General features: G+C 50.9%; 1 protein-coding gene across 3 annotated transcripts in view; it reads right to left on the reverse strand.

The window, feature by feature from the left end:
- HPCAL1 (hippocalcin like 1) overlaps positions 1 to 21,894 on the reverse strand; it is a 105,112-nt gene that overhangs the window by 67,070 nt on the left and 16,148 nt on the right. Inside the window, exon 1 of one of the 3 annotated variants that reach the window (XM_036881685.2) lies at positions 15,452 to 15,533. The exons of the other annotated variants lie outside the window; for them this stretch is intronic. The gene's annotated coding sequence lies outside the window, so the exon portion shown is untranslated. Of the gene's footprint in view, positions 1 to 15,451; positions 15,534 to 21,894 lie in introns of those variants that run through there. 3 annotated transcript variants of the gene reach the window in all.

Raw genomic sequence — 21,894 nt, forward strand, 5'->3', positions numbered from 1 at the left:
GCAGTATGTGGAAATCTGCAAGTACTGGGCACTCGGTTCCTACTTGCTTGATAGAAACAGAAACAGAATCAAGGAAAACGCAATATGAAAAAGTAATGCACACATCATCCGGTGGGCCCATAATCCAAGAAAGAAAGGCCTTGGCCTTAAATCAGAAGACAGGGGAATGAATGCATATCTTACGTTAAAATGAGATGTCTCATGTTCAAATAAAATGCTCAAGGTACGTTTGTATCATTTTTATGATCTCCTCTTTAATAACTGTTTTCAATTAAGCAACTCACTGCCAAGGCTGATGCGACCAGAAAACGGCTTCTGGACAGAAATACAGTGGGGCTTGCCTGGGGCAGGTGCATTAGCTAGGCAATTTTTTCTGTCTCCTTTTTACCATTTCATTTACCCACGATGTTCTTATGTGTACGGATTAGCTTTATAATAGAGAAAATGTGACAACATTTCTTTTTTAAGATTCAGATTCCACTACTTCCTACTAATGATGAGAAGTAATGCAGAAATGCTATACTGCCCTGGCCAGCATAGTCCCTGGAGTCGGTAAACTACCCCAATGTCACAAAGGTAAATAAACAGGAAATACAGAAAAGGAGCAACACAGAACAACAAGCTAATCAGGCCTCCTGGGCTTGGGCGCATTGCTGCTTTCACTGAAAAGTTAACAAACATTGAACTAAATTCCTTCATTTGGTTGAAATGAAGATAAGTCCTTGGGTTCAGCCACTTTCAAAGACAGGCTTGCTACTGGAAATACAGCAAGACCACTGACCAAACAGGTCCAAGTAACATCACACCAGGCAATATGGATTTCCTAGGAAAAAGTCAGAATTCAGAGTAGTTTTAAAGACACAATGTTTCTACTTTGAAAAATACAAAATAAGTGGGTTAGGAGCTCCATTTCATGGTCCCTAAATTCTCCACTGCTGATCTTGCATCTACCTCTCCAGCACCATGCTAGGTTTTCAGCAGGCGTCTAAAAAACAGAATGAAAGAATGAATGATGCACTTGTGATGGCTTATCAGGACATGGGTCCTTTTCTTGCAGGCCAGGGTTTCAGAAATGGCAGAGGCTACTGAAACATGTGCCCTCCTCCATCTCCATGACGTTTTCCTGTGTTTGAAATAGTTTGCTAAACCAGGACCTCACCTGAACCAACGAGGACATCACTGAGGAGCTGAAAGCAAGTCAGTTTGGCCTGTGCTCTGTGCTAGGCACACACTGGGTCCCAGGGACCTGAAGGAGGCCTCCGGGAATTCCTGACCTCCCTCAGACACAGATAAATGGCCTCAGTGCCATGGAAAGACGTGATAATCATGGTACAGTTAAACCTTCAGGGAACAGGGAACGGGGGCCAGCATAAGGGCCCAGAGAGGTGGAGCTGGGCTTGAAGGAAGGGAAGGGTGTGGTTATTTTGATCACCACCCCCAAATCAGATCGTGGAACCCCAGGGTAGCAGGAGGCACTTCCAAATGAAGGGTGATGGATGTGGCCCTTTGAAAACTGATGTCCCCCTGCCTCTGTTCTGTCTCAAGCCACAGCTGTGGCTGGAGCTTAGGGATAATGAGCATTATCAGGTGTTGGGATGCATATTTTACACCTGCCAGAAAATCACTGTGATCCAAGCAGCTTTCTCCCTGGACACCTGCACCACATGGTTCTGACATGGCTGAGCCCGGCGCCCAGGAGGTGCTCAGAGGGGTGGGCTCCTGGTGTGAAGTCATCCTGCAGATCGTGGCCCACCACTCGGGCCCCAGGGCTCAGGTGCTCAGACATTCCTCCGCATGGAGGTTGACCTGCGTGCCGGCTTCTATGGCCAGCACCCACGGCCAGGGTGCTAGAAACTCTTGAAAGTGAGTTCCAGTAATGCGATACTCGGGCTTATCTATGACACCCTGTTCCTCTGAGGATGAAAACAGTTTGCACCGCTCTACAAGCAACATAGAATCCCTTAGAAACTCGTCCGGGCGGGCGGGTGGGTGGGGGTGGTGCAGAGGGAAAGAGGAACAAATATTTAATACTGAATGTCGTTAGAGTGCTCGGGAGCCCAACCAGAGGACAGAGAGGGGGAGGGAGGGCAGGGCCAGTGTCTGCACATGTTCTGGGGGCTGAGGGATGTGGGGCTGTAATAGGCATGGAAAAAAGGGGTGGGAAGAGAAAGTGATACACTTGCCATGTCCCATTTTTATACTATGAAGCTGAAAATAAAGGACATTTAGCTCTGCTTGAGGATGACAACGTGGAATACTCTCTAAGCAGCAATCAGTATAAATACACACCCGTCTGGGTCTGTGGTTCTCAGCTCGGTTGCTCAGTTATGCCAGTGGGGGACAGTCTTAACTGATCATTACACCGACTAGCTGACGACTTAGACACAAACACCCTCAAGGGTATCTGGAGATTTGTTTTGTTTCACTGTCTCTAGAAGACAGAACTGCCTCCAGATTCAAAGAGGACAAAATCACAAGGGGAGGAGTGGGGTGGGGGCCAGGCAGACTACTTAGCAGATGAGGATGAAGGAACACGTCCTGCAAGACTCCCAAAGCCCATCTTGAACGAGGCATGAGGGCTATTATGGGGTGGATGACCAGTCAGGTCTGTCTCCTTCCACCTCCTGGCAATCCCAGGACAAGGATTCCCCTGCCGCGTCCCAGAGCTTTCTGGCCAGGCCTCCACCAGGCCCGACCACCTTGTCTTCAGCACTGTTGGGAAACACACCAGCAAGGCCAGCCCGTCGGGCTCCCCCACCCTCCTCACACCAGCACCCTCGCTTCCCCTTGGAGAAGGGCCTAAACAGAACAGAGCCGATGCCCTGCCCAGGAAGCTGTGGGGCCCTGCCCCAACCAAGAGAGACCTGAGGGCCCCAAGGTACCACACACGTGTGCACACACACACACACACAGATGCACACACCCATTCTGAGTACACACTCAGACTTGCCCACAGACTCGCACTTCCATTTATGTCCACGATTACTGCTCATGGTTTGGGTGTACAGGCCATCTGTGGGCTCCGCCTCTCAGAACATCTCCCCAAATGTTCTCCGGGCTTACCCATCAGGGAGTGGTTTTACATGTTATTAATTTGTTTTCTAGTTTCTTTACACTCTCTGAATATTCTAAGTGAACATGCATATATCACATTTATACTCAGAAAAAGCTCAAGTATACAATTTTTGAAAGTCTGTTATGGCAGTAGTAAGCAGCACCATAGCAGAACACTCTTAGGCATGACCTCCTTTTCATTCACCTAACAGCACCGAGCACAGCACCTCCATGTCACAAAGGAACAAACAGTGGAGGACCAGCGCCCAGGCTCACCAGCTAGTGAACACATGTGGCCCAAACTGAGGGTCCGGCGTCTTCGCTCCTGGGAAAGGGCTTCTCTGGGTTTCCCAAAGACATCAGGAGGAGAGGAAAGAGGCGGAGCCATGCGTGCATGGTGGGTGAGAAGCCCATCTTACTCATTTGATTATAAAATATTTCTGAGCCACCAGATGGTATAATAGCGGCTACAGATGCCCCGATAGCTTTTCTTCAATTCTTTGCAAGGGGCTCCATTTCAGGGACCTGCAGAGTGATATCCAAGAAGCTGTTCTGGAGTTCCATCAAGACAATAACCACAGAATTTAAGAAATACCATTCAATGCCTCCGCCTAACAGATGTGCGTTCATCCTGCTTCCCAGATAAATGGGCCCTGGGCTAACCCTGAGGCTCTGGGGGCCTTTGGGCAGCAGCCTTCCAGGGCCCCCTCCTGGCTCAGCCGCCTGCCCAGGGACCTGAGATCTGTTACATAATTAATCCTCAGCTCAGAAGCCCAGCACTCCCTGCACAGACAGTTCATGGTGATGACGCCCCAAGACAGCAAACATCAAAGACCATGGCTCCCCAGTCCTCCAAGATCAAAGCCGCAGGGGTGATGAGTTCACCATGGCACTCAGTCTTCTGCTTGGCTTGGTCTGCCTTTTTTGTTTCTTGCTTAGTTTTTAATAAGGGATCCTTCATTCCTGGTCCTTCAGCAGCTCAATAACCTAGTTAAGAAGCAACAGGTCGGGGCTCTGAGCAGATGCACGACGCAGCCCTCCATGCTCTAAGTGGCCTGCACTTCAGAAAACTGGACCGCCAATGGTCCCAACAGCCCAGAGCAGTGGGTGCCCCGGAGGCACGTGCCTGCCAGCACCTTGCTCTGAAATTACTTGCTCAGGAAGAGGGTGGCTGTGCACCATTTGTCCAGCTCTGCACTGGCAATGCAGAAAGACTGGCCTGAGCCCTCTTCTCTTCCTTCTCTGGTCACTCCTCTCTCCGCTTACCCTTTGGCACCCCACTCCCTCATCCCCACAACAGGGGTACAGCAGAAAGCCTCTATCTGCCATCAGCGGCCAATCTAAACACCCCTGCGCGAGGGTGCTTCGGGGTTCTGGCGTCCGAGCTTAGTTCCTGTCTGTTCTGGCTGGATCGCTCTGAACGGGCAGCGGCCATGTCAGTCCAGGGCCTGCTGCTGCGACTTGTAAACCCATTCACCAGAGCACCCCACCACCAAAGCCACTCCTCACCCTGAAAAGGCTACAGACTTCAAGAAGCCTCCAAAGGCAGAAGCAAAAGAAAGGACACGCCTGGGAATGGCAAGAACAGCAGGAACGGCGTATGTCAAAGTCTGCAGGCAGGTGCTAGGCTGGCGCACCTGCCCACCTGGTGGCCCCCCATTCAAACACCCATCCCCCATGCAGGAGTCCTGGGGGAGAAAGGGTGCCGCCCGTCCTTCACTCACTAGTGTGAATTACCACCAAGAGAGCCACTACTCTGAGGGCAGGCCTTCTTGCTGAAGGGACAGAGGAAGAAGGGATAAGTAATGACTGCGGTGTATTTAGGGATGGGACAGGCCTCGTGGGGTCCTGGGGTGGGTACAGAAGGGGAGAACAGTCCTCAGAACAATGGACAGTCTAGAGAAGGGGTGCAAAGAGGAAGGAGAAGAAGAATTTCGTCATGAAGCTCTGAGACCCTACCCTGGCCTTAGGGAGAAGGCAATCGGCCCTCCTCTACCCTCACTCCATGGGGGCCCTGATCAGGAGCTGCCCATCTCCAAGCGTTCCTTTCGCATGGCTCAGCCACACCATGGCCTGAGCTCAGCCTGTCCCTAAGGGGGACTGGGACATGGCAGGAAGAGATGAAAATGGCCACTAACACGCACAGCTTGGATGGAGGCCACGGGACAGAGGGGGAGACTCCTCAGAGGCCAGGCAAGAACATTCTGGCCAGCCTCCGGAGGGCGGCCAGCCCAGCCCGGGAACACAGTGTGCCTCTCCCTGCCCAGTGACAAAACAAAATTCAAGTACAGAGAGAATGAGAGTCAGAGCAAGGGGCTTATCATGAGGCTTAAACACATCCGGCGCTTTACAGCCCAGGCTCCTTAGCACATGCTGTTCCTTATGCCTAGAATGCACTCACCCCGATGTTTCCCCTCGCCAAGAATCTAGCACCCTTAAAAGCCCAGGCAAGAGTGCCTTCCTGGGAGGCCTGTCCCGACCCTCCCAGGCTGAGTTAATTAGTCCCTCCGGGAGCTCCCTGGGCACTCCCCCTGCAGGCTGTGTTACTTACGCCTGCCCTCCCCCATCAGGCCGGAGGCCAGGGACCACAGTTCTTTACCACTGTACCCAGGCCCCAGAGCTGTCTGGCCTTGCACATGGAAGGCAGGGCCGTGGCATCCAGGGGTGCCTTGGAGAGGATGTGGCATGCCCCCTGGAGCTGGGCAGCCCAGGCCGCCCCCAGCTCATTCAATGAGTCAGTGACAGCTCAGCAGCCATGACAAGTCTGTCTTAAATCTTACAAACTCCCATCTGAGCGAAAGAGCATGGGTTTGAAATGAAGGACCCCTTAAACTCCAAACTTCGGGATCTTTTCAAAGTATATGAATTTTCCCCAGGGTAATCCAGAAGGTGTTGCCTTTGAAACAGGCCGTCACATCAAGCAGAGACCCCTGCCCTGCCTACTCCGCCTGCCCCACCGCCCACCCCTCAGGCCCCTGACAGCACAACCCAACAGCCATGGAATCACTTTCCAATTGTATAAAGCCAGCAGCTCCCATTTAGGTGTCTGGTCTTCCGGAAGCTTCCATACATCTAAGAGACCATTTCTGCCTAAAGACCCCACAATGTCCCTACCCCATGGTCAGAGCAGAGCCTGACAGAGAAGGCCTGCCGGCAGCCCTATAGTTAAGTCTCTGCCACAATTTCTATTATACATCTAGACCCTTGGGTAGTCAACCTTGCCTTTAAGAAAAATTGCCCAGGACAGCCCACTGAAAGCAGAACTTCACTGAAAACTGCCCCGAGATGCAGTCTATGGAGCTTAGTTCTGTGGCTATTACATGTAATCTATTCAGAATTTATCACATATCCAGTACAGAATTGAGAATTCGTAACAGATGTCGGAGGCGGGGTGGGGGGATGAGTTAGTCTAGAGAAGTCTGAGGGTTAATTTAATCAAACTGTCATGAGTATAAAACTCCTTTTTACCCAGAGGAAAGTAAACAGGACTGGGCTGCAGGTACGGGGAGAAAAGGGCAGCAGGCACTGGAGGCGGCTAGCCGGGCAGGGGCAGGGCCACCTGCCGACTCGCAGAGCCCTGCAGGCCGCAGACAGTCTTCTCAGATGGCCCTCAGACAACAGACTAAGCCCCAAAGGAGCCCCCCCGCCCCGGCATGTGAGTGAGGTGAGAGTGTAAAAGCAAAGGTGCGGAGCCATAAGCAGGGCCCTGGCAAGTTCGGTCCCCTCTGAACCTCCATCTCCATGGGTCCCATGAAGCGCCGCCCGTCCTGGGGCCCTCCCATTCCCACCTGGAGCTGGCCTCTCCAAGTCACCTCCTCTACCATTTCAAGGGACATTCTGAGTTATCCAACATTAATGGGGCACATTAATAACTAGGACGCTCCTCTGCCAACCCCTGGAGAACATTATCCTTATCAGGATTGTGGCAGTTTTTAGTAGCAGAACCTACGCTACGATGGCTGCACCGCACGTGTTCAGAGCAGTCTAGAGGCCACCCCAGGCAGCTCCCATGAGAAGTAAACAAAGTGTTAATATCCTTCCTCTTCAAATGAGGAAACTGGGCTCAGAGACGATAAACTGCTTTTCCAAAGCCACACAGCTGGCTAAGGGGCAGAAGTTCACACTCAGGTTTATGTCTTATTTCTGCTCCAGGGGATGGGCCAGAAGGGGAGAAAGAGAGGTGCAGGTGTACCCCTTCTCCCCACATTTGATCCCAGATTTGTGAAAGGGCAGTATGAGAAACAAAGTGATGTCACATACCCCCGGATTTTCCCAGATCAACATAATCACGTGAAGAATTCCGTGCCAACACCATTAAATCCAGAAGAACCAGGAATCCCCGAGTTTAGGGACAGATGGAAACGACCCCCTTCCTTAATCTCCAGCACCTCCCTCACACCTGTCAAGCCCCGATCACTTGGGACAAGGAAAGGAGAGAAGAGCAGCCCTAACTGGTAACACGCGAGCCAGCCCTCAATGGTTCGGGCTGTAGAAAGAACTGGTCTGCAGGAACCTCAAGAGGCCCCCTTGCCCGGGGACCTGCTTTGCCTGTCCGGTTGCCAAGCCCCGCCATCCATGAGAGAGTAGCAAGCTGTCTCAGTCTTGCTGTGTGCCTTGCGCAATCTGTACCTTGATTTCCCCATCTGTAAAATGTGGATAATAGCACCTACCTCTTCGGGTCGTTGGTTCTTAAATGTTTTATTATAAAAAGTTTCCAACATATACAAAACAGGGAGACAGGTATAATGGAGATGGGTGGGTGCCCAGCCCACAGCCCCTCACACCCAAGGCACATCTGTTCCCTCTGTTCAGCACTCACTGCCCCACCCAGTGTTTCCTGGCAAACATATGCTCGGGCCTTCGCTGGCCTTGCAGCGGGCAGTAGGGCTGCTCTGAGAACTAAAGAGCTACAAGTAAAGCCTTGGACACCAGTGGCTGGTGTGTAGTAAGTATTCAATGAACACCAGCTTGTATTCCTTGCTATTATTAAGTAAAAGAGCCCACAGGAGCACTTCACCATGGCTGCCAACCCAGGTAGCCTCTGCCCCTATTCCTACGTGTCGCTGCCTCTCGGTCGGGTGGAGACACCACCACCTGCCTTGTGGGCACACTGCAGAACTCGACGAAACACAGATGGTCCCCGAGTTAGATGCTTCAACTTTACTGTGGAGTGAAAGTGATACACATTCACTGGAAACCAGACTTCTCATTTTTAATTTGGATCTGTCCCTGGGATATGCTATGCGGTCCAATCCTCTCTCATGACGCTGGGCAATGGCAACCCCAGCAGCCCCCAGCCAGCCGGCCGGTGACCACAAGGGCCAACAACCAGTACACTGAAAACTCCTCTGTACCCAGACAACCATTCTGTTCTCCATTTTCAGAACAGCAGTCAGTACATCACAAGACATCCAATGTTTTATTGCAAAATAGGTGATTTTGCCCAACTGTAGGCTAGTGCAAACGTCCTGAGCATGTTTAAGGTAGGCTGGGCTAAGCTATGAACTTTGGGAGGTTAGGTATATTAAATGCGTTTTCAACTTAACAATACTTTGAACTTAGAAGGGGTTTCCCCAAAGTAAGTTGAGGAAGATCTGTACATGGGGTAGGCTCTCCAAACGGTACCCTCCAAGCACCTGCGTCCAGGGGTCTTTCCAAGTCAACTCAGTGCCTGGGTCTGCCCCACTGGTCAAGACTGTGCCTACCACCTTCATACACCTGGTGTCCACACAGAGCTGGACACAGAGGAGGTGGCCGCACAATCACAGCTTCCACTCCATGAGCATCTGCCAGTGCTGAGCGAAGCCATCTCCTCCCTGAGTCGGCTCTCCAGCCCTACCAGGTGGGAATCATCCCCACTTTATAGATGGAGAGACTGAGGCTCAAAATGATTAAGCATCTATTAACAAAAACCACACAGCTAATATCCAGGCCTGTCTGATTCCAATGCTCTCTCTCCCCTTATGTTTCCTCCTAGCAATTTGCCAAAATACTGTCCAGTATTTGCTTTGTTTTAGAAATATACAGTTCCAAGTTTTTTCTGGTATATTCACACAGCTGTACAATCATCCTTGCTATCTAATTTAGAGCACTTAGAGCATTTTTCATTGCCCTGAAAAGAACCCAATACCCTTTAGCAGTCATCCCCACCCCCATCCCTCCTCACCTCCATCCCTGGTAACCACTAATTTACTTTTTGTCTTTTTAGATCTGCCTGTTCTGGCCATTTCATACAAAGGGAATGATACAATATGTGGCCTTTTGTGTCTGACTTCTTCCACTGAGCATAATATTTTCAGGTTTCATCCATGTTGAATGATGCATCAGTACTTTGCTACTTTTGATGGCTGAATAATATTCCACTGAATAATAATCCACTATGGATAGATCTCATTTTGTTTATCTATTCATCAATTGATAGACATCTGAGTTGTTTCCACTTTTAGGCTATTATGAATAATGCTGCTATGAACATTCATGTACAAGTTTTTGTGTGAACATGTGTTTTCTATTCTCTTAGCTTTATACTGGGAATGGAATTGTTGAGCCATATGGTAACTTTATGTTTAATTGAGGAACTGCTAAATTGTTTTTCTAAAGTGGGTGCACCATTTTACATTCCCACTGGCAGTGCACCAGAGTTCTAATTTCTCCACATCTTCACCAACACTTGTTATTGTCCATTTTTTAAATTCTAGCCATAAGGGTGGATCCATTTATAGTATATGCATTTGCAGTTCACACTACACTTCTGTGAGATCTCCCGAGCTCCTCATAGCAATCATATAAAGCAGGTGGGGGAGACTTGTACATTTTACAGATGAATAAACTGCAGGCTCTAAGAAAATGATTAATCTCACTCAAAGATGACAGAATGTCACTGCAATCTCAAAGAAATAAAAATCAAAAGTGCTATTCCTTGCTCAACCTCTTCTGTGGTCTAGAGATCTACAAGACACCTGTAGGTCTGCATGGCTTTAAAGAATCCTGTTATTTAATTTGAACCCAGGGTGAGGTTTACATAAATTTCAACACTTAAACAAACATCACTCAAATCAGTCTACTTGGTCTAAAATGCACCATTCCTAAGAAAGTCACCCTCCTCAATGAACAAGCACATCTCTTCAATTCTGCCAACTAACAGGATTCACAGGGCTCCCTTATCTTTTTCTAAAAATAGTAAATCCCTTCCCCAAGTCCAAAGATGGTCAGCGATACCTTAATACAGATTAGGCCAGTGCAGCCATGGCTGGCTCGTCTCAGAAAGCAGGCTCTGAGCAGCCTTCCTAAACACTGGGCCTGGGCCTGGGGCTTCTTGGAGGCCTTCCCAGCCAGCCACTGGGCACATTTGGAAATGGAACCCAAGGTGGGGCAGGGGGAGGTGAGAACCAAGAGACTAAGAAGACTTTAGTCACAGCCTCCAAAGGCCAGAGTGGCAGAGAAAGAGCCCAGGACTAGGCAGGAATCAAGGCTTCTCATTACAAGCTGTGTGTCCCTGAGCAAATTTCTCAACCTCTCTGATCCTCAGCACCTCATTTGTAAAACAACAGTGCAATACCAAATCTCACAAAACTATCAAACTAGATAAGTTGTTACAGTGGGGGGGCGTAGCAGTGGGCATGGGGGACGTGTGTGTTCAGTGGGATATTTCCAAGTAATAGTATTTTTTCCCTTTAAAAATGGTCATCAAGACTAATAATTTCTTATAATTTTACAGCAGAAATGCAGTAAACAGTTAAAGCCCAGTTAACATGATAAATTGCAAAATTTTTACAAATGTCCATATTCCTAATCTAGCAACTCTTCTAGAATTTATACTGAGGCATAATCACACAATTGGGGTGAGGGAGGTTCATCAAAGGAATGCTATCATGGCAGGTGGTAAATTGTATTGCTCCAACTATTCACTGGCCCTCCCCATCGGCGGATTATACTTCCCACTCCACTGACATCAGGCCTGGCCACAAAGTTTGCTTTAGCCACGGAAGCATGAGGGAACTGACAAGTGGTACATGTCAATTTCCACTTCTGAGCAGAAGCTTAAAATACATCAAGTGGTTCCACCATCTTTTTTCTCTCTGCTATGAGACCAGCGATGTCTCCTATCGGGCTGCTCTGCCAGTGTGAGTCCCAGAGGGATGAGGGTGTAGATCAGAGCCTTAGCCAACAGTTGACGGTCATGCAACTTGAGCAAGAAAGAAACCTATGTCACTGCAAACCACAAAGGTTTGAGGAGTCATTTGTTATAAAGCATAACCAAGCTGACTGATACACAGCTATGTTCCTGCTACTGCAAAACTGCAAACAACCTAAATGGCCAGCTAAATAAGTTACATATATAAGTTACATACACACACACACACACACACACACACATACATGCTATATATTATGTATTTATATCTAAATATTACAGTATGTATAAATATATATACACACATATATAGCTGACCTTTGAATAACATGGGTTTGAACTGTGCAGGTCCACTTACATGATTTTTTTTTTCTCAGTAAATATACTGGAAAAATGTTTTGAGATGTGTAACAACTTAAAACATTTTCTTTTCTCCAGCTTACTTTATTGTAAGGAAACAGTGCACAATACATATAACGTACAAATACATGCTAATTGACTGCTTATGTTATCGGAGAAGCTTCTGGTCAACAGTAGTCTACTAGTACTAAGTTTTGGAGGGGCCAAAGTTATACACAGATTTTTTGACTGTGTGGGGGTCAGTGCCCCAAGCACTCCCTATGTTGTTCAAGGATCAAAATCTTGAACATCTCCACAACAGAATGCTAATAAAATTATGTAGATATTGGCATAGAAAAACATTCTCAGTATGCTGTTAACTTAAAAAGGCAGAATATAAAACAGTATTACTGATAAAGGATTAGTCTCCAGAGTATAAAATATCTATAAGTCAATAAGAAAAAGATTCACTACCCAGAAAGAAATTGGGCAAAGGAAACACACATGTACTTCACAGTGGAGGAAACCAGAAAGGGTAGAAATCCATTGAGAAGGTGTTCAACCTCCCTAGAACTCAGGAAAACATAAAAGAACCGTGAGATATTATTTTACACCCATCAGATACATGTGTTAAAAGGCTAATATCAGAGAGTACAGGTCTGGAGAGGAATAGGGAAAAAGGCAATTGCTTCTCCCTGTATAACAGGGACAAAACTGCCACAAACACCCTAGAGATCAATTTAGTAAGAAATAGTAATGGTAAGCACAAGCATACCACAGGATCCAGTGACTCTACTGTTAGATTCTGGATGTCTACAGGAATTCCCAAGGTGTGCTGTATTAGTCACCTACTGCTGTGTAACAAATCACCCCAGGAAGTTAGCAGTGTAAAATGACAGACATTACTACCTCATAGGTTCTTTAGTCAGGAGTCTGGATACAGCTTAGCTACTCAAGTTCTCTGATGAGACTCCAGTTGGGCTGTTGTCAGGGCTGTTGCCTCATCTGAAGGCTCAGCTGGCATGGGGGGTGGGGGGTAGAGATCTGCTCCCAAACTCACTTACATGGTTGTTGGCAGCCTCCCTACAGGGCTGCCTCACAACGTGGCAGCTGGCTTCCTCCAGGGCAAGCAACCCAGGACAGAGCAAGAGAAAGCGCCCAAGACAGAGGCCACAGTCTTTTTACAACCTAATGTCAGAAGTGATATTTCATCCTTCTGCTATTTTGTATCTCTGAGAATCAAATCAATGGATCCAGTCTACACCCAACCCAAGGAGAGGTGATTACACAAGGGTATGAATACCAGAATGTAGAGATCACACTGGGTGCCGTGTCCAGGGCTGCCTTCCACAGTACTCGAGGAGAATCCAGTGTTCACTACGGCATTCTTTGCAATGGAGGAAAGATGAAAACAACCTAACTCAGGAAAAGGGGAAATGGTTGCTTATTCAGGCAATGGAATTCTACACAGCAGTTAACAAAAAAGAAGACCATGAACGATGCCTTTGTATCTGTATGATGAAGCTCACAAACGGTGCTGTACAAGCTGTCAAAGTTATCGTTAGAATTTGTGACGACTTCCAACACATAAAAACGAATGTGTTATTTAAAAAGGCTATAGACACGGGTGGTAAGAGCCTGAAGCATGCCTGGCCATGACCCCCACCCCCTGGACAGAGGGGCTCCTGGGGGACGGGGAAAGCAGACAGGAGGGAGGGGGTGGCTGGGTCTGTCATGTTCACAGGTCTCTATAGAACAATTAATGAAAAAAAAAGAAAAGAAAATATGATCTTATTTTTGCTAAATTTTGCTAAGTTACATTTCTAATACATTTGTCTAGAGCTCATCTATGAAGTCTGGACGCAAAGGACACTCTTTTATTCCTTTACAGATTGAAGGTGTTTCTGATAATGGACTTCATGAACACCTTTACGTAGACAGAAATGAGTCCCGAGGGATGTACAAGAGAATGCTAGCAAGAGCTACACAGGGGGCTGGGTGGTTATGGGGAATTCTTTTCTTCTCCTTTGCTCCTCTATGCTTTCCAATCCTACCAAAGTGATATAGACTTCTTCTTTAAAAAAAAAAATCTCATCAAAAATTAAGTCAGGCTCAAAAATAAAATGGCCACAGGTGAACATCGGAACTGTGAGAGCACCAAGGAATTCCAGTTTACAGGAGACTTGTGGGAGGCAGGAAAACACCTGCCACCCGGAGAAGCAGGACACAGTCCTGGGAGCTCCTGGGAGGCCAGGTGAGGGCTTGAGGTCAGCCCGGAGCAGCCTGGGAGGCAGCGGCCCCCATCCCTGGAGGGACCGGCTTCCGCTGCCAGTGTTGAAGGCTGCCGAGGCGGAGACGGGAGTGCCGCCCCTTGACCCCCAGTGCAGGCTGGACTTCCCCAGAGGGTTCACAGAGAGCAGGCAGCAGAAGGCAAAATGCCAAACCAATTCCCAGAGCAGAGGCACAGGCATCTACAATTCATTATGACCACCTGATTTATGCTCCTCTCCACCTAAGGAGTCCACAGTGAAAACACGCTGCTTTTATCGCAGGCAACAAATAAACTTTACAAAGAGAAGCATCTCTGTCTACGTCTACCTGCCCAAGAGGCTGATTAAAGACCAAGCCCAGCATGGCCCACACTTACTACTACCTCCCAGCCCAGCCCTCGTGAGGAACCCTCCTCCCCACAGGCCTCCACAGGGCCCCTCCTGGCTTGGGCCTGCCTGTCCAGTTGCGGGAGAATGCCCACCCTTCATATCTGATCACCCTCGATCCCTGACTGCACTCCTCATCTCCACCTTTGATGCAGGGGTCCTCGACTGCCTTTAACACAACTCCTGTTAGGCCAGCTTTGCAAGAACACGTACCCTCGGTATCTCCCTTCTCAGTAAAATTCCACCCACCGAGCCCCCGACCCTGCTGTTCCACTGCAAACCCCACTGGCCTTTTGCTGCGCTCTCCACTTGCCGCAGCCCAGCAGAAAGGCCTCCTGCCCGTCAACAAGAGCCAGGGTAAGTTCTGTACCGTTCATGGCGCTGCCCACCCACCCCGAGCAGCTAGGATTCAGGGCAGGTGGGGGCCCAAGGAGGCCTTCCTGAGAGCCACTGGGTCAGCGGGTGGTTCCAGAGGCAGTGGGAACCGCTTGGGTGGGTGGGACTGAAACGTGTTAGGAAGGGAAGGGTCAGAGACTGTGATGACCTTTGTGCAACTGCTGGACGTCAACAGCAGGAAGAATGTGGGGGAGGCACCGCCTCGAGCTCTGTGTCCTCGGGCAAGTCACTTCCCTCACAATGCCCTTCGCCATCTTCCTTCCGCATAAAGGGGAAGGCAGGGAGATGAGAGAAGCAGAAGACTGTTAAGGAACCACCGTTCTGCCATAAATGAGCCATTCCACATTCATGTCTGTCCATCTGTCTGTCAGGGTGAGAGGGGCCTTTGTTGGCCCTCAGAAGCAGGACACACTGGAGTTTGAGATTAATCCCATCACAAAGACAATCCTGCAGCCCATCTCCGTGCGCATGGGGCAAATCAGCACTTCAAACTAAACTTTGAGCTCAAGAAGGTATTTTGGATCTAAAGTACTCTTTTGAAAGCCAGTTACCACTACTTGGTTTCAGCAGCCGGACGATGGCGGCCTCCTACCGGGGCTCTTGCTGACTGACCACAGAACCCCACGGTGCCTCAGCCTCCGGCATCTGCCACCTTCTGTCAGACTGGGAGTGCACCCCCACATGTCACCCCGCTCCCAAAAGCTAAGTCCCTACCCACTGGGCAGCAGAGAGGGGACAGGTGACCAGTGGGAGACGCCACGGATGCTCAAGGCCAGGACAAATGCCAGTCCCCTCCCCCTGCCCCTGCACCCTGGCCTCCCAGGGGACCCCCAGCTGCACCCAAGCTGCCTTCCCTCTCAGCCACGCTCACCTGTCCTTTCTGCACAGTTGTGACAGCTCTCAGGGATAGCTGGGACAGGCCACCTGACCTCAGTGACCTCTAGTGAACACACCTACAATTATAAAGGGATTTGTTTTACAGGCCAAAGAAGGTTTGTGCTGGAAGGGCCTTAGGAATCATGTACAGTAGTGTTTTCAAACATTATGGTTGAGGTTCTTAAAATGAAACTTCCCCAGGACCTCAACAGAATGGGGGTGTGGGGCGACAGCAAAACAGATAGAGCTGCTCACGCTGTTACTCCCCGTGGTGTCTAACCTCTTGCATCCCTGTGGCTCCTCTGCAGGGCGGCCCTACCCCGACCTGCCTGGAGCAGGGTGCACAGGAGCTCAGGGCGGGCAGCCCAGGTGTGCAGAGCAGCGCTACCCCGACCTGCCTGGAGTGGGGTGCACAGGAGCTCAGGGCGGGCAGCCCAGGTGTGCAGAGCAGCCCCACCCCGACCTGCCTGGAGCGGGGTGCACAGCTCAGGGCAGGCAGCCCAAGTGTGCAGAGCAGCGCTACCCCGACCTGCCTGGAGTGGGGTGCACAGGAGCTCAGGGCGGGCAGTCCAGGTGTGCAGAGCAGCCCCACCCCGGCCTTCCTGGAGTGGGGGGCACACAGAGGCTTGGGGGTCGGCAGCTCAGGCGAGCAGAGCAGCGCCACCCCGACCTGCCTGGAGCAGGGTGGGGCACAAAAGCTCCGGGCAGGCAGCCCAGGTGTGCAGCACGTTCCGGCACAGCCAGAAGTCTACGGGTGTGAAATGACAAGAGGTGTCACAGGAATCCCTCCCGAGATGACAACGGGGGACAAGAGCTCCCTGATTAAATGACAAGAGATGACACAGGCCTCCCTGGTAAAGGACAACAGGTGACATGGTACTTGCTCATGAAATGACAACAGGTGACACGAGGCTCCCTCACCACACTCTGACAAGGGCACTTCACCGGCACAGGTGGCAAGCTCAGCCAGGGCCACAACAGGGTAGCCAGTGTAGCTCACAAACTGATGGCGGCTTATTTATTTCCAAGTCCACAGAAGATCAGAAACCATGTCAGAGGGGGAGGAAGGAGCAGCCAGAGAGAACACAGTGCTATGAACAGAGGAGACAGAAAATGGTACAAAACATGTGAACTTGTGGAAGTCTGAGCACAGTCAGATAGTCCAAAGTTCCCCAGGCACAGCCTGGCCTCAAAACACACCTAAGGAGGCAGGATGTCCATCCCAGCTTTGCCACTGGCTGTGATGCGGCCTTGAGAAGTTAGCGGGAGTTCACTTCTTGTATCCATTCAGCCAATGAAGATTTCCTGAGTGTCTCCCTGGTTCAGCAATGGTCCCTTCTGCCATAAAGGCCCTGAACAAGGGCCCGGCCCTGGGCCTGAGAATGCAGGTGGGAGGGGCGCCAGCAGGGTCCTCAGGCGGCAGGAAGTGCGTGTGCAAAGCTGAGGAGGCAGGACAGATGGCCTTAATCAGCAGATGACAGGCAGCTCTCAGAGTCTGAGGCTGCAGGCACTTGAGAGTGGCAGAGAGGACAGCAGGCAGTCCCCAGAGCGTTGGCTGCCCTGCAGGGGGCAAGCCCCCGAAGCAGGTGGCAGGAGGGCGGTACAGCTGTGTGTGGCTTAGAGAAGTGGTGCCTGCAGCCTGGAGGAGAATGGGTCGGAGGCGCACGAGACGGTAACGGAGCCAGCCGGGGAAGTGGGGCGGCCCAGGCCATGCGCGAGGGTCAAGGACAGACCAAGACAAGGACATGGATGGAACACATCTGGAGGCAGAACCAACCAGGCTTTGAGCAGTGGTTTCTCAAACCACAGTTGGTATGCTTGGAATACTTATTTCAAATGCAAAATTCCTAGGTCTCAACCCAACTTCTGACTCAGAAAAGCCTGGCGTGGGGCCCAGGAATCTGCATTCTCTGGTAGATGGTCAGGGTCCACCCTTTGAGAAACACAGCATAGACAGAAACTGCTGTGTGAATTAAGTTAATGTCTAGCAAGAACCCAGACTTGGGATGTAAGAGGCACTCAAGGGAGATTCCCTTTCCTTTTCCTTAGTTAGTACCGGTCACCACCTCTTGAGCATGCTAAGCACCTTAAATACATCATCATTTAAGTTAATCCCTTACCAACCTTACATCAGCACTATCATTCATGTACTGTGGGCTGAAGAGGGTCCTCTAAATTCATATGCTGATACCCTAACCCCGGGACCTCAGAATGCAACTGTATTTGGAGAGTGGTTCTTTAAAAAGGTAAGTTAAAATGAGGTCACATGGGTGGACCCAATCCAATCTGACTTGTGTCCTTATAAGAAAAGGAGATGAGGACACAGACACACACAGACGGACAGTCATGTGAGGACAAGTAAAGAGGCGGCCGCGGGAGAGAGGCCTCAGCAGGAACCAAGCCTGGTGAGACACCGACCTCAGACTTCCAGCCTCCAGAGCTGGGAGAGAATACATTACCATCAGTTCCACAGCCTGGTCAGAGGGAAACTGAGTGGTGTGGGGAAGTGACCTACCTAGCAAGTGGCTGGGATGGACAGCTGGGACTGAGCACCCCCACCCCCAAAGCTAATGCTCCCAAGTCTATCCTTAAGGGACCAAATAAGAACATTCCCGAGAGAGCCTTCTGTATGGTAGGCATCCACCCAAGAGTTATCACCTCTCCTCCTCATGGGAAGTATCCAGACTAGACCACCAAGCAGGCCCCACGGACCCGCACTACAAGGCCCTCCCCACACACGTGGAGATCACCAGGCCACTCTGAAAACGAACACGTCTAGCTCACCACAGAAACTGTACAAAGTCGAGTCTTAGTTTAAAAGAAAAAAAAAATCAAAAGGACCAAGACTGCAATAACAGGAAATGTTCTGAGGGCTGAAGACCACATGTGCAGGTGGAAGGGGAGCGTGCACTCCTCTGCACCACTCGGCTAACTCTAAAGCCGGACTCCGGGTAGCCCGCGGTGCTGGGCGCAGCCACCCCCATGCAGTGACACAGGGCCTGTTGCCACCACTATGTTTAGAAAAAACATAGCAAACCTAAGGCCAAGTTGATGGGGTCCCGAACTTTGTTAGTGGGATCATTAACTCAGAGTTCCTGGAGCTGGGATCATGCAGGCCCTGGACGCCCCCTGGAAGCCAGGAATCTGGACCAGGGCAGGGATGGGACACAGGCGCCAGGATGGCAGGAGGGGGCAATGCTGGAGAGAAAGCGCCAAGTGCTGAGGAAGAGACTGGCACGGGATGTCGCACGGCTGCACCAATTCTGGCGGCTCCCGGGGAGAATCCGCTTACTTGCCTTTTCCAGTCTATACCAGCTGCCCACATCTCTTGGCTCGTGGCACCTCTTCCATCCGTAGAGCCGGCAGCAGCCCTGCACTGCACCTATCCGCCCATTCTTGTCACACCGCCACAGGACTGCCTACCGCAGGGACAGGCTCCTCCTTTTTAGGGACTCACAATGGCACTGTCCCCTTCAGCCCCAGGATAATCCAAGACACCCTCCCCATGTCACGGTCCTCAATCAAGTTGCAGAGCCCTTCACTGTGTAAGGTAATAATCAAGGCTCCCAGGATTAGGGTGTGGGCCCTTTGGGGGGCCAATACCCTGCCTGCCATGAGACTGCTAAGGGGCTGAATTCCACAAAGCTGAGCCAGTGGGTTTCTCATTTCTGGGTGCAAGAAACCCCCAGGCGGGGCTTGCAGCCTTCTGAGGCTCACCCCCAGTGTCCCTGATGCAGGAGAGGTGGGATGGGGCCAGGAAGCTGTTTCCATAATCTCCCCCCAAGAACTCCCCAGAGGCTCAAATGTCTGGGATGGAGAGTGTTCCGGTAGAGAGTAACCCGGACCTGGGTCAACCTGAGTATCGGAGGCCCTGCTCCATGCTAGGCACTGTTCCAGGCTGGACTCAGACACACCTGTGTTCTAACGCAGATTGTCACTTCAGAGCTGCAAATCCCCAGAAGTCACAACCCTTCTGGGCCCAGTGTCCCACTGTAAAATGGGATCCTCACCACCACCCACCTACTGTGGGGAGGGTCTGGGGGACAAAGGAGACTACACACAGAGCCAAGTGCATGGCACTGCCCCCTGGCCGTCCCTCCACGTCACACTGAGCCAGGATGCTCCAAAACTACACAAAGAGCTCATGGACAGAAATGGCCTCAACTTCAGTCATTGTCACTTACTGAACCGAACAGGCTATTACAAATGGGGCTTCTGGTACCTCTGTCAAGAAATGACAAGTTATGGGTCTGGGGGTAACCATGAATCACCCACTGGTGAACCTCACAGAGTAAGTCATTAGCCTTAGCACCCTCTGCAAAGAACGTTACCCAGAGGATTAAGTCTCACATAGTCTGGAGCTGAACCACACCATTCTCTATGGGAATCAGACAAGGCTCTGGGCCAAAATTAAGTCCTGACTGAAGGTAAGAGCACTTAACACCCACGGATGACTGTGGAAAATTGGTTCCTGTCCAGTCTTAAAAATAAATCAGGAAAAAGCCAATTGAGCTGACGTTAGTAAAGTAACGAACATGAAGATAGCACTTTAATATACACTTGCCCATGTAACCCTCCTGACAGCCCCCTGGGTCAGTGTAATTTGCACAGGAGGAAACTGAGGCTCGGAGCAGTTATGTTACTTGCTTGGAGCTCACAGGGCCAAGGAGCAAAGAGCCAGAGTCCGAGGCCACCATTAGCCATTGCATGGGACCCAAAAGCAGCAACCAGCATGGCCCCTCCTATAGCTCCGCTCACCCACAGTAGGTACCTGGGGAGCCACTTTACACATTTGGGGGTAACAGAACCGCGAGCCATGAAGTACACATTTTGAAATTCTGTCTAACATAATCTGGGGAAACACAAAGTATTTCTCCAATTGCAAATCACAGGAGTAGTGGGGAAGGTGACCTGGATCCCAGGTGGACTCAGGTGACAGGAGGCCTTCCATACGCTGGACAGGCTTGTGTCCTTGGGGGACAGGCAGCAGCACCCCCCCTTAAGAGCTGGGGCCTACAGCGAAAGTCAGGGTGAGCTCCACGTGCTCTGGCCACCTGGAGGAAGAGCTTGCTCTAGCTTGGTGAAGGACAGACAGCAAAGACGAAGAGCTGGAGGCCAGAGGGCACCCCGATGCGTGTGCAGGGTGGCAACGGTCCAGCCCAGCTGGAACACAGGGGGGTTGGGGGGCCAGAGGCCATGGTGGCCAGCAGCCCAGGCCGGGAGCCTGGGGCATCTGTCAGCAAGCACCAGCCAATTTCAGAGTGCGCGGGGTGGGGACAAGCATGCTATACGGGGCAGAGTATGTGTTGGGTGACACCGCCCCAACTCCCCCAAGGGAGAAACCACGTGTCTCATATATTTATCAGTGCTGCTGCTGAGAAGGAATGAGAGTCCCTCGTGCAGAGCTCAACAGGCTTCAGCCAGCCTCACACATTCTCCCCTTTGATTCTCAACCTAACCCGGGAAGCTGGCCAGGGCTTAGTTCACAGGTAAGGGCACTGAGGCTGGGGCATGGAAGGCAGGCGGGCCAGCCCACACCCAAGTAGCTCACTCCCAGCCCACGTGTCCAGCCACCACTGCCTGAGGGGCCAGTCAGGTTCCCGAAGCAGGACCGACCACAGGGCTCCCAGCATCTGCTTTAAGAGCCCGACAGCCTCCTTCCACACACACTGGAGCCAACACCCCATTCCCAGCAACGTGTTGGAGTTGATTGGGCAGCATTCCCATGTGGCACCTCAGCCAAGGGGGCAGAGAGACCCCCTCCACACTCACTTCGAGAAGCAACCCCAAGAGAATATGGCTGAACTTTACACCCCCCGCCAAGCAAGACTGGAAGCGAACCTGTCCTCCAGAGCAACCTGCTGTTTCTGGGTTTATCTGCCCAGGAGGTATTCAGTGAGCACCCATCAGGCAACCGGGGACCAAGATGGGCTCTTGCCACGGAGGAGAGAGGACGAATAGCCTGTGGCAGACATCCAGCCTCAATCCCGTGGCCCTCTGCACTCTCCAGGGCCTCACGTTCAGGTGGACTCTCAGACAGCCCTGCAGCAGGTCAAACGTTAGTGCAACAACCTATTTCCTGCACAGAGTTTAAAAATCCCCAACTGCTGCATCATTTCCCAACAACTGTCTCCCGTAGAGCTGAAAAGGGCAGTCGGATCTCACTCAACAAGAACCCAGACCAAGGCCCCCACAAAGACACTATTTAGCCCCAATTTAGCTTGAAAGCCAGGACCACAGGGCAGGGACCAGTGAGTCAGCCAGGTGACACCTTTGTGGGCATTCCCAGGCCCACCTCGCAGCTAGAAGAGCAGATGTTTAACACACACTTGCAGTTCTGGCTCGTGACACACACTGTGTTAGGCAGCTTCTCTGCAGAGATACCTCAAAAGAGACATCAGGGCAGCTCTGGCCCCGAGCTAGAGGCTGAGGCCTGGT

This window comes from Manis pentadactyla, chromosome 2, assembly GCF_030020395.1.
Source record: "Manis pentadactyla isolate mManPen7 chromosome 2, mManPen7.hap1, whole genome shotgun sequence".
Classification (NCBI taxonomy): domain Eukaryota; kingdom Metazoa; phylum Chordata; class Mammalia; order Pholidota; family Manidae; genus Manis; species Manis pentadactyla.